The sequence below is a fragment of the Aythya fuligula genome, chromosome Z (assembly GCF_009819795.1).
Source record: "Aythya fuligula isolate bAytFul2 chromosome Z, bAytFul2.pri, whole genome shotgun sequence".
In the NCBI taxonomy this organism is placed as follows: Eukaryota; Metazoa; Chordata; class Aves; order Anseriformes; family Anatidae; genus Aythya; species Aythya fuligula.
In genome coordinates this window covers 79,785,510-79,807,288 of record NC_045593.1, presented here as the reverse complement: position 1 = coordinate 79,807,288, position 21,779 = coordinate 79,785,510, and positions in this window count along the sequence as shown.

Below are 21,779 nucleotides of genomic sequence, written 5' to 3'. Positions count from 1 at the left end.
ACATAAATTAATTTCAGCTCCATTTAAAGACTATAAAGAAACAAACAAAATGGTCAGTCAAAATTTTTTCAGTTAAAATATGTAAGAAATTAGCGATGAATAGTGTATAAATAATTTATTGAACAATGAACATTGACAAAGATCAAATAAGTTGCTGTTAGAGCTGAGTAGTTATATTTAGGTAACTGCTATATCTATAGCAGTTACTGCTTTACTACTATAACTGCTATATTTAGGTAATCTGCAATAACTGCCTTTTAGCATTCTGACTTCAGGTACTGAGACAATAAGTGCATATTTAAGAAAAGTTTATTTTGTTTTAAAATCCAGTTAAAAGCTTCCTAGATTGGAGCTTGTAATTAACACATTGACTACAAAATAATTGGTCCCTGAAAAAACAACTGAATTTGTGGTTCAGTAGAACTGTTGTGATATTGTGTTATTGGACCTGAGACATGTAAGCAGAAATTTTCAAAAGGCTGGAGGACTTTAGTGGCTGATTGTCTTTGTGATTTCCACCCACCCCCCTCTTTTTTTTTTTTTTTTTTTTTTTTTTTTTACCAGAATATACTTATTACAGTCTGTCAGTCTGAGTAGGAGGGAATTTATCTAAGTCCATTATTTACTGTTTTTTCAGCAGACCTGAAATTTAGAGGTCTCTTGCTGCTACTCAGGGTTTCACGGAAATATTTCCCTACTTCCCTCAGCTATATGCTGCAATTCTTCCATGTGATGGATATGTCCCAGGCTCAACCATGCTCACTATCATGATAAATAATGATGACTTTTTAACATGCACCCACTGCTTTAAGTGAATTTGTGTATTTTGTCATTAGCACCATGAAAACCAAAGTGAAATTTTTCAAGGCAGATGAGAGAATCAGGGAGAGTCATGCTCCTTAGTCACAGAAACCCTCATTGAACAGGAAGGGTTTGCATGCCCCTCACCAATGTAGCTTCCAGTTATTCTGTATGCCAGCTTAACAGGGAAACAAAGCCAACTAAGCTAACCACAGCAGGCAAAGTGTTAATCTGGCTTCATAATTAAAATTTAAACTAGGTAATATCTATATTTTTCCATTATTATGGTTGGGAACCTTTTTTTATACAGGTTAATATTGTAATTATCTATGTTTTCTTATCTTACTTTGCCTGTAAATATTTCAGATCTATTCAGATGCCACAGATTTAACATGCCCATAACACTAGGCTGTCTTCTAGTCTGTGAAGTAACTTAAAAACTAGCAAACAGTCATGAGATCATTCATTCAAATAGCTCTATAGAAGTATAAATAGCATATAAAAATATAGCGTATCATAAATATACATACTATTATTTATAATATATTATTATTCTCCTATGTAGACAGGCTGAGGGAGTTGTGATTGTTCAGCCTGGAGAAGAGAAGGTTCCAGGGAGACCACATACTCACCTTCCAGTGCCTAAAGGGGGCCTGCAGGAAAACTGGAGAGGGACTCTGTCAGGAAGTGTAGGGTTAGGACAAAGATTAACAACTTTAAACCAAAAGAGTGGATATTTAGAGTAGATATTAGGAAGGAATTCCTTACTATGAAGTTGGTGAGGCACTGGCACAGGTTGCCCAGAGAAGCTGTGGATGCTGCATTCCTGTAAGTGTTCAAATCACAGAATCAGAGAATTTCTAGGTTGGAAGAGACCTCAAGATCATCGAGTCCAACCTCTACCTAACGCTAACAATCCCCACTAAACCATATCCCTAAGCTCTACGTCTAAATGTCTTTTGAAGACTTCCAGGGATGGTGACTCCACCACTTCCCTGGGCAGCCTGTTCCAATGCCTAACAACCCTTTCAGTAAAGAAGTTCTTCCTTACATACAGCCTAAAACACCTCTGGCACAACTTAAGCCCATTCCCCCTCATCCTGTCACCAGGCACGTGGGAGAACAGGCCAACCCCCACCTCACTACAGCCTCCCTTGAGGTACCTATAGAGAGCGATAAGGTCGCCCCTGAGCCTCCTCTTCTCCAGGCTGAACAAGCCCAGCTCCCTCAGCCGCTCCTCGTAGGACTTGCTCTCCAGACCCCTCACCAGCTTCGTCGCCCTTCTCTGCACCCGCTCAAGCACCTCGATGTCCTTCTTGTAGCGAGGGGCCCAAAACTGAACACAGTACTCGAGGTGCGGCCTCACCAGAGTTGAGTACAGGGGGACAATCACTTCCCTAGCCCTGCTGGCCACACTGCTTCTTATACAAGCCAGGATGCCAATGGCCTTCTTGGCCACCTGAGCACACCACTGGCTCATATTCAGCCAACTATCAACCATCACTCCCAGGTCCTTCTCTGCCAGGCAGCTCTCCAACCATTCCTCTCCCAGCCTGTAGCTCTGGAAGGCCAGGCTGGATGGGGCTGCCTGGTCTGGTGGGAGGTATCCCTCTCCATGGAAGGGGAGGTGGAACTAAAGGAACTATCTCTAAGGTCTCTTCCAATTCAAATCATGCTATGATTCTATGATTCTGATATTATCACACGTAATGAACTTTTGAAGACGTATACTGTAAAACTAATGTTAATAAAACTGCTAGGGAATCCACAAGATATTACAGAAAGAAAAAAAAATAGAATAAATCTAAAGCAAAGCTTTCTTTTATATCTAGAATTAATGTTACAATATATATTTTAAATATATATACAATCTGCTTTTAATAACTGAATAGTAACATTTACATATATTTCACATTTAACCTATAACTTACATCTCTAAGCATATATCCAAATTTCTTCTAAGTGTGATTCTTGCTGAGTAAACATACATTGTTTAGACATACAAGATTAAAGGCTGCAAGCAAGAGGACTTCCTGGCCTCTGGATTTTATTCCACTGTTATCTATTAATACTACCAGGAAGTTTCTGCATTAATCATAATATTTCTTCTTCCCTAATGCAGTTGCTACCCAATAGGATCTCCTGACAGCTCAATGAAGAATTTCTCTCTACATGTTTAGATGAAAAATCTAATGTCTTTTTTCTCAAATTGGCTCATTTTATGATGTCTTTTTATAAGATGCAATGCCATAATTTTTACTTGTCCTCTGTAATAATCAGTCAAATCACTTGCCTTATCTGTGCTCGCTAACATAAGTCATAATCCATATGAGACTTCCTGACATCAGAGGGACCACATTTCAGACTACTCCCACTCTGTATTTGGGAACAACTTTTGGTTTGCCAGACCCTTAGGATAGAAAGGGTCTAATGGGCACTGAACTGAATTGTAACTCTCAGACAATCATCTTCTGCAAGACAAAGAATTCAAGATGTCAGTGTAAGCATGTGAAAGTTATCCTGAAAGATTAATAATACCTTATTGTGGTTAATAATTGATTTTTCTTCGAGGTAACACTTATCTTAATTATAACAAATAACTTCTTTACTATATTACTACATACAGAACTCCCAAGATACCACAGCTACCTTTATACTACCACCAAAGTGGCTGGTAAAAGATGGAATCTTTAACATTATTGTTATTTTTAATAGAACTAGTGTGTTCCCACTGAGTTAACTAGCTCAGTTCTTTTCCTTGCACTACTGGCATTGAAATATGATATGCCAAAACCATTGGTTTTGGCACCCCAAAAATTTCTTTAGAGTAAAGAAGAAAATGATGTGATGTGTATTGAGGTTCTCCTCCTGCTTACCCCAACAAATTCCTTGTTTTCCTGCTCACTCCAACAAATTCCTTGTTTTCCTGCTTTATACCTTCTGTAATTTCTGCATTGCTTAAGCGTACTCTTCTATTTATTTATTTATTTAATTTTCTGTGATTAAAATGTATTGTAATGGCAAAATATGTAGCACTTTTCTATTCATACATGTAGATTCACACAGACATGCTACAAATTTAATGTCATATTTTTCCTCTCATGCAATTCATGCCGTAGCAGTGCTCCAACATCAGCACACCATTAGCTTGTGCAGTTACATACAATGCATTCAGGTGGAGCTGTAACTACTGCCTGATTTTCCAAGCCATTCTTTTCCTGAGAATTGTCATGGATATCATGCAACTAAAATCATGTCCCATGAACTTCATATTTTTATTTAGATTTTCCCTTGCAAACATATCTATTTCTTTTCCTTCCTTCCTTCCTTCCTTCCTTCCTTCCTTCCTTCCTTCCTTCCTTCCTTCCTTCCTTCCTTCCTTCCTTCCTTCCTTCCTTCCTTCCTCTTTCTTCCTTCCTTTCTTTCTCTTCCTTCCTTTCTTTCTCTTCCTTTCTTTCTCTTCCTTTCCTCCTTTCTTCCTTTCCTCCTTTCTTCCTTTCTTCCTTTCTTTCCCTTCTTCCTTTCTTTCCTTTCTTTCCTGTAGTCTTTTAGGAAAATACAAGAAGACAACTGTTGTTGCTTGTAGAAAATGGATAAAATGACAATTTAGATCTAGACTTTATGCATACTGGTAGGTATTTGTTACCTTAATCCATCATATTTTAAATGAAGCAGTTAAGCTCAAAGTAATCTACAGAGATATTGAATAGGTGGTCACCTTAGCAACAGAAATACAGTAGAAGGGAAAAAAGATTTCCTCTCCACCATTGTTTTCTTCCATTGATTCTGTTAGTCACCAAAACAATATGTTTTAAAGGTTTAACTAACTGTGATGGTATGTACATCAAGTATATTAATTCAATTTATTTTATGTGATGACTTAGCATCAATTCCAATGAAATATAGTTTATAAATAGAAGATATCTATTGAAAATATTTTTTGTGCCTCTCTTCCCTTTGGGGAAAAATGGCAAATATATCACTGACAATTACACAGAAAATAACTTACATCATGACCCATACATACATTCATAAACAAAGTTCTTGGAATAAAAATAAGGAATCTAAACTAAAAGCATGTTGTTGGTCTAATATCTATTAATTACTTGATGAAATGAAGAGCTTTCAAGGTTAACCTATTAATCAATTTTATAGGATCAGAATCACCTAAATATTTAATATAGTTTTTTTGTTCTATTTTAAATATGGTAATTTATAACTTACTAGTTTAATGAAAAGACTAAATGTTTATACTGCTTCAGGAAAACCATTTCACAGTACATTAGCAGTGTTTATATTGGAATCAACTGGAGCACTGCATCTGGCAGGCCATGGATACGTGCAAACTGATATATACATAATTTAGGATAGAAAAAATTTGTGACTTCAGTCTGTGAGGCTCTGAAATCAAATTGAATTGAATGAATCTCAATTGGTTCTCCTTTCTTTTAGGAAACAGAAAAGGAATTCTACCTGATAGGTAATTTCTTTTCCAGAGTATTTTTCCTGCGACTTGTAAAGGAATTATCATGAGATTCCACACTTTGTGCATTATCAAACAAGAAGAACACTAAATTTGCTGAAAATTATTTATTCGCTGACATGCCACTGTAGAAATCCTCTCCCAAATTATTATTTTTTAAATACTTGGCTTACTAGCATAAAGAAAAACCTCACTTTGGTATTTGACTGCTACCATAAATCTGAAACTTGTAGCTGATGTTTCATCTAAAGGAAAATATTTTTTTTTAAAGCGAAAGTAAAGCTTTTTTTTTTTTTTTTTTTTAAAAAAAAAAGAGGTGTACATTAGTGAATTCTGCTAATGGTGGAAAATTTGCATTTTTGGAGAGTTGCTCATTCAACACAATGTTTCATCATGGAATTTTATTTAACCTCAATTTACATGAAAATTTAACAAATGTAATAAGTGGTATTTTTAAATGGATTCACAAAGCAGTGGTAAAAGAAACAAACAAACATTTGTCTTTGGACAAAGACCTCCATTGTCTCATGAGTTTGCTCTACTCCGACATTGTAGGGTTGTTAAAAGTTTATCTTTCTCAATTCTTCAGATAGAAACTCTATAACTCAATAATTACATTTTCTTTAGGTGGAGGACAGAAAGAGCAATGGTGACTGTGACCCCACTTTAATGAATGTTTTAACATTATTCTGTTTAGGAGGGGTGCAAAATAATGTCAATGAGAGAGATTGCTAAAAAAAAAAAAAAAAAAAAAAGCAAACAACTATGTCTTTATTATTTTCTTAAAAATTATGAAAGTTTGATTCAAAGAGTTGTTCTAAATTATGCAAAAGAGATTTTAAACTCAATGGAAAGCATAAGCCTCTTTCTATCCAAAATGTTCAGAAATTATGCTTGGTAAGATAAAATTTCTTATCCTCCCAACATAAATAGGGACTACAAAATAGCAAACTAATACCTTTGTTTTGTTTTGTTTTTGTTATGTTTTGTTTTGTTTTATTTTATTCTTAAAATGTGTATACGTATCGTTTAGAAACAAGAGAGGAAGAAAACCATCCATACAATTTAACTGACAACAGAGAGCCAATAATGTGAAATGATTCTGAAAATGCAAATGAATTCTCAGACAAATAAGGATTTCCAATGGAAGGAGATAATCAATTTTTGCAAAAGAATACCCAAATATCCTGTGAAAATATCTGAATTACTTTGGACCTAGTAAAACATAAAGGTTTTTAGAGTGATTAGAAATAGGAAACCTCTTTCTTAAGCCAAAAGGTGGTGCTAACACAAGAACAAATTAAATGGGTTGTTGGTCCAGAAATTAAAAGGAGCCTTGTAAGGATAAGATGTAAAGTACTATAACAGCTTCCCAAAATTATGAGTACAGGGTAAAGCAATGACTTCTTGCAAATTTAATGGAAAAAAAAAAAAAAAAAAAAAAAAAAAAAAAGTTTATCACAGAGATTTTACTGTAACTGTTATAAGAGTCCAGTAAACAGATGATCCTTTTTTTTTTTTCTTTTTTTTTTAATTCTAGTTTCCCCATAGCATTCAGAAGAGGACAGAGGTAAAACACAATTATTTTTAAAATATCCTATTACCCAATATACCCAATACATTTTGCTGGGTAATTCCACTTCAAGTTGTTTTGCATGCTATTTAATTCAATGATCAATTTATGTTTATTTGGAGTTTGTCTTTTTAAAGTTCTTTTTTAATTACAATTCTTATGTTATTGTTATGATTTGAATCTTTGAGGAGACAGTCACACAATTCACAGAGCACAGAAGGAGAATCAAATGGGAGGGTTTCAAAGATGGCAAAATGTTTATTGTTGACTTCACCTGTATGGAGACTTCCATCATTTAACTACCTATCACAGGATGCAGTAGTAAGTAGTCTATACATCTGTGATGTTAAGTGCCTCTGCTGAGGTGTTGAGATCTCAATTTTCATATCAATGTTGACTTAAGTGAGAGGTATGCCTTCCATTGAAGGCATGCAATCTGTCACAGGACTGAAGTCACAATAGGAGAGATGCTAGCGGATGGAGTGGGAGGGGAGAGGAGATGGAAGTGAAGAGGAGGGGAGAGGAGATGAAGGGAAGGGAAGGGAAGGGAAGGGAAGGGAAGGGAAGGGAAGGGAAGGGAAGGGAAGGGAAGGGAAGGGAAGGGAAGGGAAGGGAAGGGAAGGGAAGGGAAGGGAAGGGAAGGGAAGGGAAGGGAAGGGAAGGGAAGGGAAGGGAAGGGAAGGGAAGGGAAGGGAAGGGAAGGGAAGGGAAGGGAAGGGAAGGGAAGGGAAGGGAAGGTATGTGGAAATGTACCTGCTAAAAGAAACCAAATCAAAGAAATAGCTGTCTAAGCTACTTCACATAGGTTAAAGCTCCAAATAAAATCAGATGGTTCAACAGATCTTAAACAAACTATTCTAAGAGAATGTGTGATGATATATACCAATATACTGTGGTAAAGGCAGAGGTGAAATAACAAAGCAAATTAAGGTTTTTCTTAGGAATGAGAAGTGTTCACATGCTAGTAAGTGAGAATGTGCAGCACTGGGAGTGAATAAGAATGAATTATTTGTGCTGGTTGTTAAAAGAGGAATGTGGTTAGAATAATAGTAAAGAACAGAACAGAAACAATGTGATGAGAATTTACAAAGCCAAAAACAAATAGAATGTGTGATCTTTGGACAATGCAAACATGCTGTCACAAGAACCTTGAGCAATACTGTTTAAATAGCTTTCTTATATATTGGCAAACAAACAAACTGAAGAGAAATCAAATCAGTAACATCCTTTTGATTCCACAACTCAAAGGGAGAACAACTGTGTGATGTTTAGGTGGATTGTTACCTATCACACAACAATTCTCTCTGTTAGGGTGAGAAAAAAAAATGACAGTCCTCAAGCCTGATATATACACAAAATAAATAAATAAGTAAATAAATCTGTCAGAATGTATTGGAGTCAAAAAAAAAATCTAGGAAGGTAAAGAAAACCAGAAAATAAAACCCATCAATATTACAAAAATAGTTTGCACTGTCCTCTAAAAACCTCTAAACAGAAATACATAAAACTAACTTTTGGTTTCAAACTGCTCTTTCCCAGCATTCTATTGGATCTTAGTCCAACATCCTTTAGGAAAATCTGTAACTGAATTTTTGAAGGCATTGAATTTATGTGATGAAGAAAACAAACAAAAGTACTCCATAGACTAAAGAAGAAATAGAAGAGAGGGGAAAAAAAGGAATTAAATCACATACAGAAATATATAAATTATACACTTAATTGATATTCACACTGAGATTTTTTCTTTAATTATATTTATGTTAAAGCCCTTTCACACTTCCACAGAGGCTGTAATATAAGCTTCTTATGCTTATGAAATCTGAAAAGACCATGATCTGGGGTCTACAAGGATGTAAACTAGAGAGGCACTTGTCGAAACAGCAAGATTTGGCTTTGTGAAACAAGGAGTTCAGATCAACAACATTCCTAAAGCAATAAATTTATCTTCTTGAACCTTGAAACATTGTTGCATGCTGCCAATACAAATTGCCTTGTGAGACCAAACCTTTCAGGGACTTCTGTTATTTTCATATTTTGTATGTCAGGCAGCTGTAACAGAAATTAAGCAAATCACGTCCACTTATAAAATCCTATACCTCAGTGTGGTACAGATTCCAACTTTTCACTCATAACTTCTGGATCTGAATTTAGCCTTTATGTGGTTACAATATTAAGGCTGGTACACTTGGAAATGCTATTTCAAGACATTGGCAGAAGTCTTAAAAAGGATGTGACCATGTGAGGTAATGAGCTTGGAAATACGCTTTGTGGAAACTGGATGGTGTCAACAAAGCAGATAACAATGCTCATTCAGCCAGTTATTCTAGTTATTCTTAGGATAAAACACCATTCAGATTTGTAATTGCATTCCATGTTCCATGCATTTCAGACAATCTCAAATATATATATGTATGTCTGCAAAGCCATATACATATAGCTATACATACATGTATAACCTTATATGTATACATGCTCACACACACACATACACAGAGTTCTGAGTAACAAGGAAAAAGTATATATTTATATATACCTGTATATATGTAAATATGGTTATTTGCTTATATACCATTCAAAAAGTGTATGTGTATTTACAAAAGAAGTGTATACAGTATATATAATCTTAATATTAATGACATACTGTTTGATAATGTTAAGTCTCAGACATTAAGTCTCAGCTCCTCAAGGGTATACATCCCATTCATGTCCATGGCTTCTAAGACTCTAGGTCCCTTCTGAAGATATAATTTGTAGTTTCTCACTACCACATGGTGAAACACACACAGACTATCATCATAAAGGTGGAATTCTTGAACAAAACCATTTCAAATTAATGTCACTTTCAAGAAAGTGAAAGAACTGAATTAAGGAAAAAATCATGTCAACTGAAAATGACAGGAATTGAAATTCATAATTGCAGCAAACTGACATTATTCATACCCAGTGTTGTGTTTTTTTTTTTTTTTTTTTGTTTGTTTGTTTGTTTGTTTGTTTTAAAGTCTTCTTCAACCTTCAATTATCTCCACAATAAAATTAGATGTTCTGATTCTTTTATTTCATTATGCAATTTTAGAAGTTATTATTTAAATGCAGTGTGCCAAGTTATCTGATTATAATTCTTAACCATATATGCTATCCTCTTCTCAATATTAAGCTCATCATGAAAAAAAAAATAAAATTATAAAGACTAAAATAACTTGCTACAAATAAATGTAAGTAGGGATTTTTTTCAAGTCCTGTTTGATCTGAACACATGCAAGAAATCCTTTTTGAGCAGTCTAGTACAACCCTGAGGTTGCAAAATTTATCTGCTATCCCTGAACAGATGTTTGCATCTGGAACACCTAAAATGACATGGAACTCCTACAATAGACAGTAGGATTGGCCCCAGGGGTGTCTGCTTAATAAACCCTGCCTAAAAATGTCTAAGATTTTAATTTTAAAATTCAAGTAAGGGTATCTGTTGTTTATATGATAATATATGTTGCTAAGAATGGTCTAATCAGTCTTTGAGCAGATATTTGGCATGGAGCTTGAAGAAGGCAATGAATCAACACATAAATATATTAATATATATTAAATATATTATATTTTGCTTTGGAACTATTAATTACAAAGGATATTTACATCACAATCTATTAAACCGTTTATTCTCACAAATTACAGTTGTTTTTTTCTGTTAACTAAGTGTACCTTCCAGTTGTGAAGAATTTAAAATATCAGTTTCCTACCCAGTCACTCCAGAAAAATACTCTAGTTGTTTCTTGCTAACCTCAGTACAAAAAAAAATCTTCCCTGTCTCCAAATCTAATTATCAGTAATAACTTATCAGTCTCCTAACAATAACACTTAATTTCCTGATAGCTCTAACATGACATGCACAAGATGAAAGGCAGTGTTGTTAGGTGAAAACAGATGCTACAGAGATGAAGCAATAGCTTTAGTTAGGAGATTTAGAGAAAGGGTTAGTAGGTAGCTATCTTTTGTCTTTTTAATTACAGGATTTCACCCTAAGTCTAGCTTTAGGGGTTTTTGTATGGTTGGTTGGTTATTTTGGTTTGGATTTATTTTCCTATTTTACCCCCCCTTTTTTTTTTTTTTTTTTTTTTTTCCCTTTTTTCTCTATACAGTGGATTAGAGAATACCTCGATAACACATTTCTTTATGGGTGTCCTACCACATTGTGTCAGCAGCATGGAACAGAAAAGGAAACTACAGACTTGTTGCTGTGTCCCAGTTCTTCACACCTGAGGTCAGCAAAAAAAACAGTATTGTGCTTTGTCTGGTGTAATTCCACAGAGACACTGAGTCACAGAAAGTCTACCTCTAAAATGAGGGGAATTAGAGAAGGCAAATAACAGGAGTCTGCTTTGCTCTTGTCATTCCATCAAGTTGTAAAAATCAGAAATGATTCCACAGGAACTCATTTTTATGGCAAACACTTTAAAGAAAATGGTAAACTCCATGCTGATAACTCATGAACAGATTAGAAACTCTATTTTCTGTGTACATTATTGTGATAAGATCTTTGCTTAGATCAATTTTTTCATTGCGTTCACTATCTTGTGTACAGTGTCTTCATTTTCCAGGAAACATCAGGAAAATGTTTTAGCAAATAAACACTTAAAAACAGGTAATATTTAAATTGGTAACCTTAATATATTACGTTCAGTGTTTGGTCATTGCACATAGTTCATTCTTCATTGTTCTAGGGCTATTCTGAAGCTGATCCTGTGCAGCTAATGGAGTGCCCAAGCAATTTTATCCTTTACAGTCTGTGCATGTGGATGAAACATACAGTGAATGCAATGTTGTAAATTAGTACCCTTGCAAATGGGAAGCTCATGAAATGAATTGAATATGAGTTTTATAACCATAATCTTACTTAAAGCTAGCAGGGATCACATGATAACTTCTGGAAAATTGTTGGGATTGTCGGGGCCACCTTATGTAGTGGAACAGAAAGACTTGAGCTAACTCCTCTGCATCTTCATGGTCAATTCTTGCTGCACCCACTGGACTACTTTTGTAACATAGCTCTTTGAATCTCTCATTATTACCTGACCACCAGATACCAGTCTTTGAGAACTCCATAGCTATATTTGCTTCAATCTACATAATTCACTTTTTTTTTTTTTTTTTTTTTTTTTTTTTTGTTACCCAAAATAGTAGGGTAATAAGTTTAATTCCGGAACTTGAATATTTCTTCCTAAATCTGCTCTAAAATGGATGACTTCACAACTTTGATAGCTGGTTGCAATGCAGCTTATGAAGCATAATAGCATTTGGAGTTTCACTATCCTGACACAATGTATACATAATGTACTGTAAATCACCTGTGCAAAGCCCTTGGGATAGAAAAATTGCAAGCAGGCATGGGGAGGAGTATGCTTTTCTAACTCCCTCATCCCTCCAGAGGGACATTTCATTATGCCAGTTCAAGCAATGTAAAGCCTAAGAGCTGAACCATGCAGTTGCTTCCTTCAATTATTCACCAATCCACCACAGAACACAGAGACATGGCTGGCAGTCTTGTGAGGACACCACCGAGGCAGTTCTGTTCTCTGAACTCAAATTATCTTATCTAGTGAAGCCATCTAGGTTCCTTAAAATAGATAAATTATTTAGTGTTCTGATTTTATGTCCCTTGCTTACCACAGCTGTGCTGCCACCTTCAACTTTCTTTGAGAAGGTTAACCTCATCTCCTTAAGTTTTGCTAACTTTTCCACATTGCCTAATACCAAAATAGCAAGGAATAATCATAGTCACAGGGTTTTAGAACATTGGCTCATTAATGTTTTAGAATCTAGATAATTTTGCCAAAAAATAGAAATCTTCATAGTGTTATTAACAGTAAGACTACACAAATTCAGAAAACAAACCTTGTTTGATGCTGTTTTTGCCCTTGAAAAGTGTGACAGTTTAAGAGATGCCATGGCTCTGAATAGAGATCATTGTTAACTTCTGTAATGATGCATGTAGTCTCTAACTAGAAAAATATCCTCATTCATCTGTCATGAGAAGTACCATTTAAATACTGAACTAAATTTTTGATTATTATTATTTATTATGACAAGAAAAAGAGAAATGAAAATAACACAATTCAGGTAAGTATATATGGTGGACATCCCGAGTTGAAATTCATCATTAAACTTAGAGAGATTTTATTTTTCATACAATTTACTAATTTACTAACCATCTTACTATTTAATAGGACTTTCTTTTTCTTTCTTCCTTTTTTTTTTTTTTTTTTTTTTTTTACAAATGAAAATTTTGCAGGTGATTCTGTATTAAAATCTAGATGCTTCTGGAAAATGACATGATTATGGCAGTTATGGGAGTGGTGGTGACTAAATCCTGAGCTTCTTCAGCATTGGTGTAGATAGGCAGGTGAATTTCAAACACATTGGAAAGTCCACAGATCTTTTCTTTTAGAAAAAAATCCAGATCTTTATTTTAGAAAAACAACAGCAACAACAAACAGAAACTGTCAGCACCTCAAGATCTTTTTCAGGCATGAGGGCATGGTACTCCTTATCCTTACCATCTCCTTTCCCACTGAATGAAGTGCTGCAGATTACTTATATTTAAATATTTATTTATTATATATCTGTAATGTATTACATTGTATGATATTGTCTTCACATTTAGTATTGTTTTTTTTTGCTGTTCTTATAGTATAGTACGTCTTGTGCCTATTCTGTTGCATTAGTTGACACACCATTGCTGGCCTTTCAGACAATTCTATTTTATAATCTTTTCCAATTTTGTTTAAAGCCATTCATTTTCTTTTTCAGATAAGAAAGGATGCTTATCATCCTTCTACATCATATAACAGCATCCCAAGAGAAAGATACATCTCCAATACATTTAATTTAATATTTTAATTTCATGATTATATATGTTTTATTTAATATGCAGTTTGTATTCATGGTCAAATAATGAATTTTACACTGAATTTTTCTTTATATTCATGATCCTTCATGATCTGGTATTACTACAGTTACATATTTACTTTTCCTTATTTTTTTGATTGTATATTTTCTGAAATTTAAAGAATCTATAAGCTCATTTACAGACTGATTTTTCCCCTGTCTGAACAACACACCCTTATTCCCAACAGTAAGTGTCAGAATATATGGAAAATTCCAAAGCAAGTGACATCTCAAAACAGTGGAAGACTATTTATGCCAGGTAGTTTAGAATGTCAGATCGAAAGTGCCATATCTGCAGGGGAGGGCCTCATGGGTTAGACAGATAAATGGCGCAGACATATAGTGAAGACAGCTTATAAGATCAAGCTATCTATTCATCTTTTATTCTGCAAATCACTGCATTATGAGGATATTGCAGGGGTGCAGAGTGTGAAGAGTGTGAGACAATTGTATTGTATAGATAGAATATCTGCATATTAGTCAGTATTTGGGGTGGTAAGCTTTAATTTAATTTAATTTAATTTTAATTTAATTTAATTTAAGTTTAATTTAATCTGATTTACAGTTTTATTTAGCAGGTTTTATTAGTTAAAAAAAAAAAAAAAAAAAAAAAGAATATAGAAAAAGAAATATATAAACTGATTTAGGGTTGTATTTCTTCCTGAGATATGCTTTTCTTCCCCTTACTCCTCCCCTCCCCCATATTTATGGGCTGCCCTTTAAGAGGATATAAAAATCTTATGTTGTATCAATAGAAAATAAGCTAAGTGAGGGCAAGTATCTCCAAGTCATTGCAGGTGCTATTCTTTAATGCAGGATAGAAATATAAAGCTTTTTATTGTATGTTCATAAAACACCTCTGGAAAAAAATATCTCCCTCTGTCTTTTGGTCCTCTCACATCACTTTTCCCTATAACTCCATCCTCTGGCATTTGTTTTCATCATTTTTCCTTTTCATCACGTTTCTCTGTTGTTCCTGTAATTCCATTTAGATACCTAAGCAAATAATGGTCCCTCTCTTTCACCTGTATTCTTGCAAATGCTTTTTTCAGTATATAGAATTGCTATATAGAATTACTATCCCTGACCAATAAAAATGTTGCCTCTCAGACATAAGATTTATAAAAGCTTTTTGAGAGACAGGACCATCTGCTGGGGCAGTTACAGCAGTTTATTTCTATTTATGCTGACTGATTTTATGCACTGGGGTATGTGGGAGAGAGCTGTTAGGGTCTTGAGTATGCTAAACTGCATTTTCAGCGGGGGTTAACTAGCCTATTTTCATTTGACTTGGGGAATTTTGTTGACTTATGCAGCATCTGGTCTAATCTCTGTCTTTAACTTTCTGGATCTAGCAACCTGTGTTTGTCTCTACACGTTTTCATTTATTTCTTTTTATTTTATATATGTATTTTTATAGATGTCTAAAATTAGCTTGAAGACTGCTTATGGCCAATGCCTTACTCTGAGTAATTGTGATAAACACTATAATTTATCAAGGGTCTGCTACAGTTAATGTATAAAATAGGAAAATATTTACAAGCCAGTTCAATGGCTATCAGAGCTATAAAAATAATATTAGTTTTTGTTTTAGAGTGGTTGAATAAGTGAGGGATAATTAAAGATTAAATGAAGAATAAACAGTAACATTAATTACTGAAATGTATATCTTCTTTGGATCAATATACTTTAAGTATCATACTCAGCATTTGACAGCTGAACTTACTAAAAATTCATGTATTTGCTGTAATGACTTTTCTTCAACACAGTCTAATTCTGAGGGGGGGGGGGGGGGGGGGGGGGGGGGGAGGGATTGGTAAATAAAAGTCTTTCATTTTTCTGAATTGCTTTTACCTTGCCATCAATTTGGGAATCAAAGGAAAGAGTTCTTCAAAGAGATCTACAAGGAATTTCAATTTCAGTCTGAAAGCTATGGTATCTGTTCCTAAATACTGCCTTATTCTGGGTGGCAGTCAACAAGAAAGAGCATGAAGGATTAGTCAAGGTGAAGAACCACATTTGTAGGAAAGTGCTTGTGAGCTTGCATGGTAACCATATGCATGGTAAACAGATGCATATCAGTTTGTCTGAAGGGAGGTTTTCTGAATAACATTTTATTAAAAGCTTCTCTGTGGCACTTTCTTGTGTATCTACAGAATAACATTTGTTTCTATTTTGTTTATTAAATAAATTCCTATTCTTACAAGTCAAATGATATACTTATTATCTCTTTAGAGATACACCAGAAATTGAGGAGGGCTGAAGAACTGAAGTTTCCAGGCACAAGCTCCACAATAAAGTAAAAAACAAGAAATCAAACTTGAAAGATGTTGTATCTTTCTTTAATTCAATAAGTGTCTTCATTCTACGTTAATATGTAATTGCTTTTACTTGGTATCTTTACCAGTAGAACACAGCATCTGCAGAATGCACTAAAATATTGGTCTTTCTTGCTTTATGGATATAAATATATCCATTTGCTTTATGAATATAAGTATATATCTCAGATATACAACATGCACAGTGAGAGGAAAGCTGTTTTAGATAGGTAATTTTTTCCTACCAATCTACTCTTAAACCATTAGATATTTCTACTATGTATGGAAACCATCCTCTTTAAACTGGAGGTTGTTGCATTGCATTTTAGAAAACAAACAAACAAACAAACACACACACACACACAAAAAAAAAAAAAAAAAAAAAAAAAAAAACATTTTTTGCATTATTTCATAGAAAGGAAGCCTCTGAAACAGCGCCCTTGTTGACAGTATTGTGTTGGCATCAACACTAAACCATATTGTAAAATATATCACATTAGAGGCATCTTAACTTCCTGTTACCAGCAAGAAGACATCTGGTTTGTAACTTTTGGCATAGCATGTCTCTTGATGTATCGATACATCATGCATGGATGCATCGATATATTAAATCAAACACCACACAAACTCATACTTGGAAGTCAAAAGTCCACTTGCAGTATTGTTAATTTCTAATTGTGTATTTGTGGTGGTTTTACCGTGCTGGGCAGATAAACCCCACAACCGCTCTCTCACTCCCCCTCCTTTAGATAAGGAGGGGGAGAAGTAAAGCAAAGAACAACTCACGGGTTGAGATAAGGATAATTTAATTAAAGGGAAATAATTATAATAATTAAATAAAGACTACCATGAACTAAACAATTTAACTAAGGGGAAAATAAAAGGGAAAGGGGAAAAAGGGAGGAAAACAAACACACAAAATAAATGAAAGCTATATGGAAGTGCAGAGGAAAGAAATTACTCTCTACTTCCCACAAATGAGCGATGATTGACCACGTCCTTGAAGCAAGGCCTCAACGCACGCAGCCGGTGTTCGAGAGGAGGACCGACGTCTTCTCAACGAGAGCCCACCCCTCCCCTCTTCTTCCTGTTTCCACCTTTTATTGCTGAGTGTGACACCACATGGTATGGAATATCCCTTTGATTGGTTTAGGTCAGCTGCCCTAGTGATGTTTCTCTCCTCACTTTTTGCCCACCCCCTAGGAGGGTTAGAGAAAGGCCCAATGCTGTGCCACTGCTGCTCACTGTTATCACTGGTGTGATAACACTGCTGTTCCAGCTACAAGTACAGAGTACAGCACTGAATGGGCTGCTGCCGGGAAAGTTAACATTCCAGCCAGACCCAGTACAGTATTAAAAGCCAAATTAGATGTATTTACAAGAGGATATGTAAATTCAAATCAAGATCCATCTAAAAAGAAATGTCAAATTTGTAACAATTAAAATATTCACAGGACTGTTCCTATCTCAGTCAATAAGGTAATGTCTAAGGTAGCCTAGATACTAAGAAACCAGACACAACATCAGCAATTTATACCATGTGAAATGAAGATTAAAGAAATGCATTGTTCTCTATTACAGCGTTTGATATGGTTTCCTGTGCAATGGGCCTGAGAAGGCTCAGCATGCATTTATGGTCTAAACAATCTATGCCCTACTGCCTAATATTGTCCCTATGAAAATATATTATTGAAATAAAAAGTCCGAAGTAAAGAAAGTGACTAAAAATATGTAAGATTTCCAATGTATTACCCAGTGGGTTCGATTTTAATTTCCTAAATAGATATCTTTCATATGGAGATGTAAAGTGATGTAAAGCTGCAGCGAGCTGCTGTTGTATTTAACTGTTCTTTTTTTTTTCCCTTTTTTTTTTTTTTTTTTTTTTTTTTTTTTTTTTTTCCTGATGCTCACCCCTTCAAGGAAACACACTGTTTAAATTACCAGCTGAGATATGAGGAAAGGAGAAGAAAATAGCACATCTGGCTCTTTCTGTGTGAGGTACCATGTATGTGCACAAACCTTGCAGGTAATCATTTTCCACTGTTGATAAAGATGTACTGACATCCAGTATAAGGAATACTCCCTATGAACGTAAACACGATATACCTCATAAGCATAAAAGACAGAGTCTATCAAGTTAACTGTTCACTATAAATTATTGATGCAGCTGTATTTATTGCATACAATTAAACTGCTCCTACTTTATCCTATAAAGTGGTGTTACAGGTTTGTCATGATGGGCAGTTAATTTACAGCCCACATTGCAGTTTTATGTCGTGCTTAAAAGGAATGCTCACCTAACCAAACAGTGCACAGAACAAATGAGTTTCAGAAGTAGATCCTAAGAAAACACACGCGTTTGTTTTCCATTGCTTCTGGTTTAATTGTTTGTTTGTTTTTCCAGGCATAAAAGCTTTTTGAAGGTTTTTTAGTATTTTGGTCACAGACAAAATAAAAAAAAGGGGGAGGAGAAGAGAAAGGAAAAGAGAAAGAGGAAAGGGAAAGGGGAAGGAGAATGGGAAGGGGAAGGAGAAGGAAAATGGGAAGGAGAAGGCGAAGGAAAATGGGAAGGGGAAGGGGAAAGGGAGGGGGAAGTATAGTGTGATTACCTTCATCTACTCTGTCACTTCAAAATCCAGAAAATATGAAATGTTTTGAGATTTTATAAAGAGCTAAAATATTTTTCCTCTGCTTTCACCTTGCAAATAGGCCAGGCACAATGTGTCCTGTTGAATTCTGTCAAGTTAATTAATTCTTTTAGGATACATTCAGAGTTTACCAGGGATGAGAAAGTAGCCATTTAAAAAAATTATAGTTCATGTCATTGCCTTAGTGCTTTCACTCAGTAGACAAAGTAAATTGAACTCTCATTCAGCACTCCTACCAGCAAAATGACTTCTCATATTTTATAATAGTAACCGGTGGAAGTATTGGCTAACCTATTCTTTATTAAAATGTTCATTTTCCTTGTACTGCAATGCCCCTGGCCTTGGCATATTTCTTGTGAGATGTTACTGGAAAATTCTCTGTGGTTGGCAGAAGTTGAGAATTTATTATGTGCCTCTGAGCAGCACTGAGGCAAACAGCAAAAGCTGTTATCCTTAGTGCACTTTTGCAAGGCTATCTGTTAAAATGTGCATCTGATCTGAAATTCGAGTTTGTGTTTCAATATTATTTTGATGCTGCTTTGCCAGGGAGAAAAAAAAAAAAAAAAAAAAAAAAAAGGCAGCAGTAACAACAATCCTCAGCCCAGCATGATATTCAGGAGCTGAATAATCCCATAAAGCACACATCAAATGTTCCTTATCTGCAAGGCATTTTAAAATAAGTAGAAAAACAAGGATGAATTACCCTTTACCGTGTTAAACCAGGCTGTGATGTGCATCACAAACCTGGACTTCCATTATTGTGCTGACTTTAGGTAGGACAGGGACCTGTGTCTCAGAAGTGATGACAGCGCTGGTTTTTTAGAAAGATTTTTACAACTAAAGTCACCCTCTCAGGTTCACAGTGAGGGCAAACTCCTCTGGGATGTCTGCTAAATAATTCTGGAGATGGGTCCACAAAAGTGACTTCTTAGGGAACAGTATTTTGTAAATACATTTTCAATGACAGTAAGTTTGGATCTTGGAAATAATTAAATATTTCTTGTATATTCACTTCATCATGCTGATTATTTATGGGAGGCAAGGTAGTGTTGAGAAAGGTTGTTTCCTGTAACTTTATCAAAATGAAATGGTCTCTGTCACACAGTGGAGGATCCACCTCCATAACTTTTTTTATTTCACTTAAATAAGTTTTACTATTTCTACCCATTCAGTATCAACATTAAATAAGAAAATGTAGTGCAAAAGCTAGTGAGGCCTCATTACTTCACTGGGGAATGAGGATGGATTTTCTTAAACATGGACATCTATGGAAAAACTCTACTGAGGATAGGAATCTCTGTACTCTCAACATCGATTTATTCAATACAGTCCATGGAAATTGCTCCTCTAAACTCAGGATTGACACCTAGTAACAGGCTGATGAGTATCATTTGATAGACATCTGTTTTATTCATTTTTTATAAAAGGAGTTAATGTAACAGGAGTGGCTCCGCATGTAAACCTCATAGTACCTGAACTTATGATCTCTCTTTCAAATGAGGCAAATATGGGCCTCACTCCAGTGATATTTACACAGGTTTACTTCTACTCAAGTACATTACTCTACTTTGCCCAACCTGAATTTAATTCTTCACTGTATTAGCATGTACTAAAATGACAATCGAAATTCCTTTTTTACTGTAGTGAATGTTTCAGATAGGGTTTGTGTCAAGACAGTAAAAATGAGTTGTAATAAGGGCACCATGGCCATTTATGACACTTCTGATATTAATTCTTTTAGTCCAAATTAGATTGTGGTCAGTAGAAATCATAATTGTTTGTATAGCATTTTTGCATTCTTTTACTTCTTAACATCTGTGTGAATATTGAAATTCTATCACAGGAAATACAGTTTTCACTCCTCATTGTAAACTAGTAGCATCTGGACTACCTGAGTTAGACTAACACTTCTCAAGCTCATTAACGTCACTAGAAATTATAAGTATAAATATCTGAAAATATCTTTTTGAAAAATTAGGTGTGGTACTGTGGAGAAACTTGCAGGGAACTTGTAGACACGATGTGTTAAAGTGTTCAGGTGAGGAAAAAATACAGACTGGGGATAATTCCCCATGATGATGTCTGAAATATACTTCTCTCAATAAGTTTTCAGGTGTTATCAAACTACAGTGGCTTTAACAAATTGCAGCAAGCTGTATGAAACATAGCTACTGTTTCTATGCCTGGTCATTCTGGCAGATGGCTGTAAATGAAGTTTAATCTACAGGTAGTCACTAGTCCCACATGGCAAGGTCAACTGTGAGTCTGACAGCATATTTTTAAGGCTGCCAGTGCTTACCTGGTTAATGTGGAAACCTTTTTGTTAAGACAGATATTCTCAAAACTTTTTTGGGGGGAACGAGGGAGGTGAGGAGAGGCTGGGGGAGATATCACCAAAGAACATTATTTAAATTCTGGAACCAACTGAGCTCACTGACATGGGTTTAAATCCTCCCAATTAATTCAGCAAGGTTTGGTTCAGACTATTAAATCCGTTTTTATTTATTTATTTATTTATTATTATTATTTAGTGAAAATCAAATCCTTTTTTCTTAATGGAGGCTTGAAATGCTAAATAATTTGTTCCAGCCCTTAATGCAGTTCACTGACTGTCTAAATTACTTTCTAATGCTTCAGTATATCTCTGAAAATAGGGTGACTGATATGTCAGTAAATACACCTTTGTTGACAGCTGCTGTCCAGTCCTTTATGCACTACTATTTTTTATAATGGTTTTCCTCCTTCTAGATGATTATATGTCACAGTACCCTAGTTTTTGATAGCGTACATCCTGATATAGGGTAGGCTATGTTTTTGGCAAAATATCTAATTTTCCAGTGACTAATCCAGACCTGCAAAACTAGGTTCAGTGACCATGCTTGTCTTGGTGACCAGGCTGTGAAAATAATCTCAGTAAATAAGGGCAGTTGTTCTGGGTAGTTTATTTATTTATTTATTTATTTATTTTTTCCAAAAATAGAGGGAAGCTTAAAGGGACAGTGAAAAGTTTGTAGAAGTAC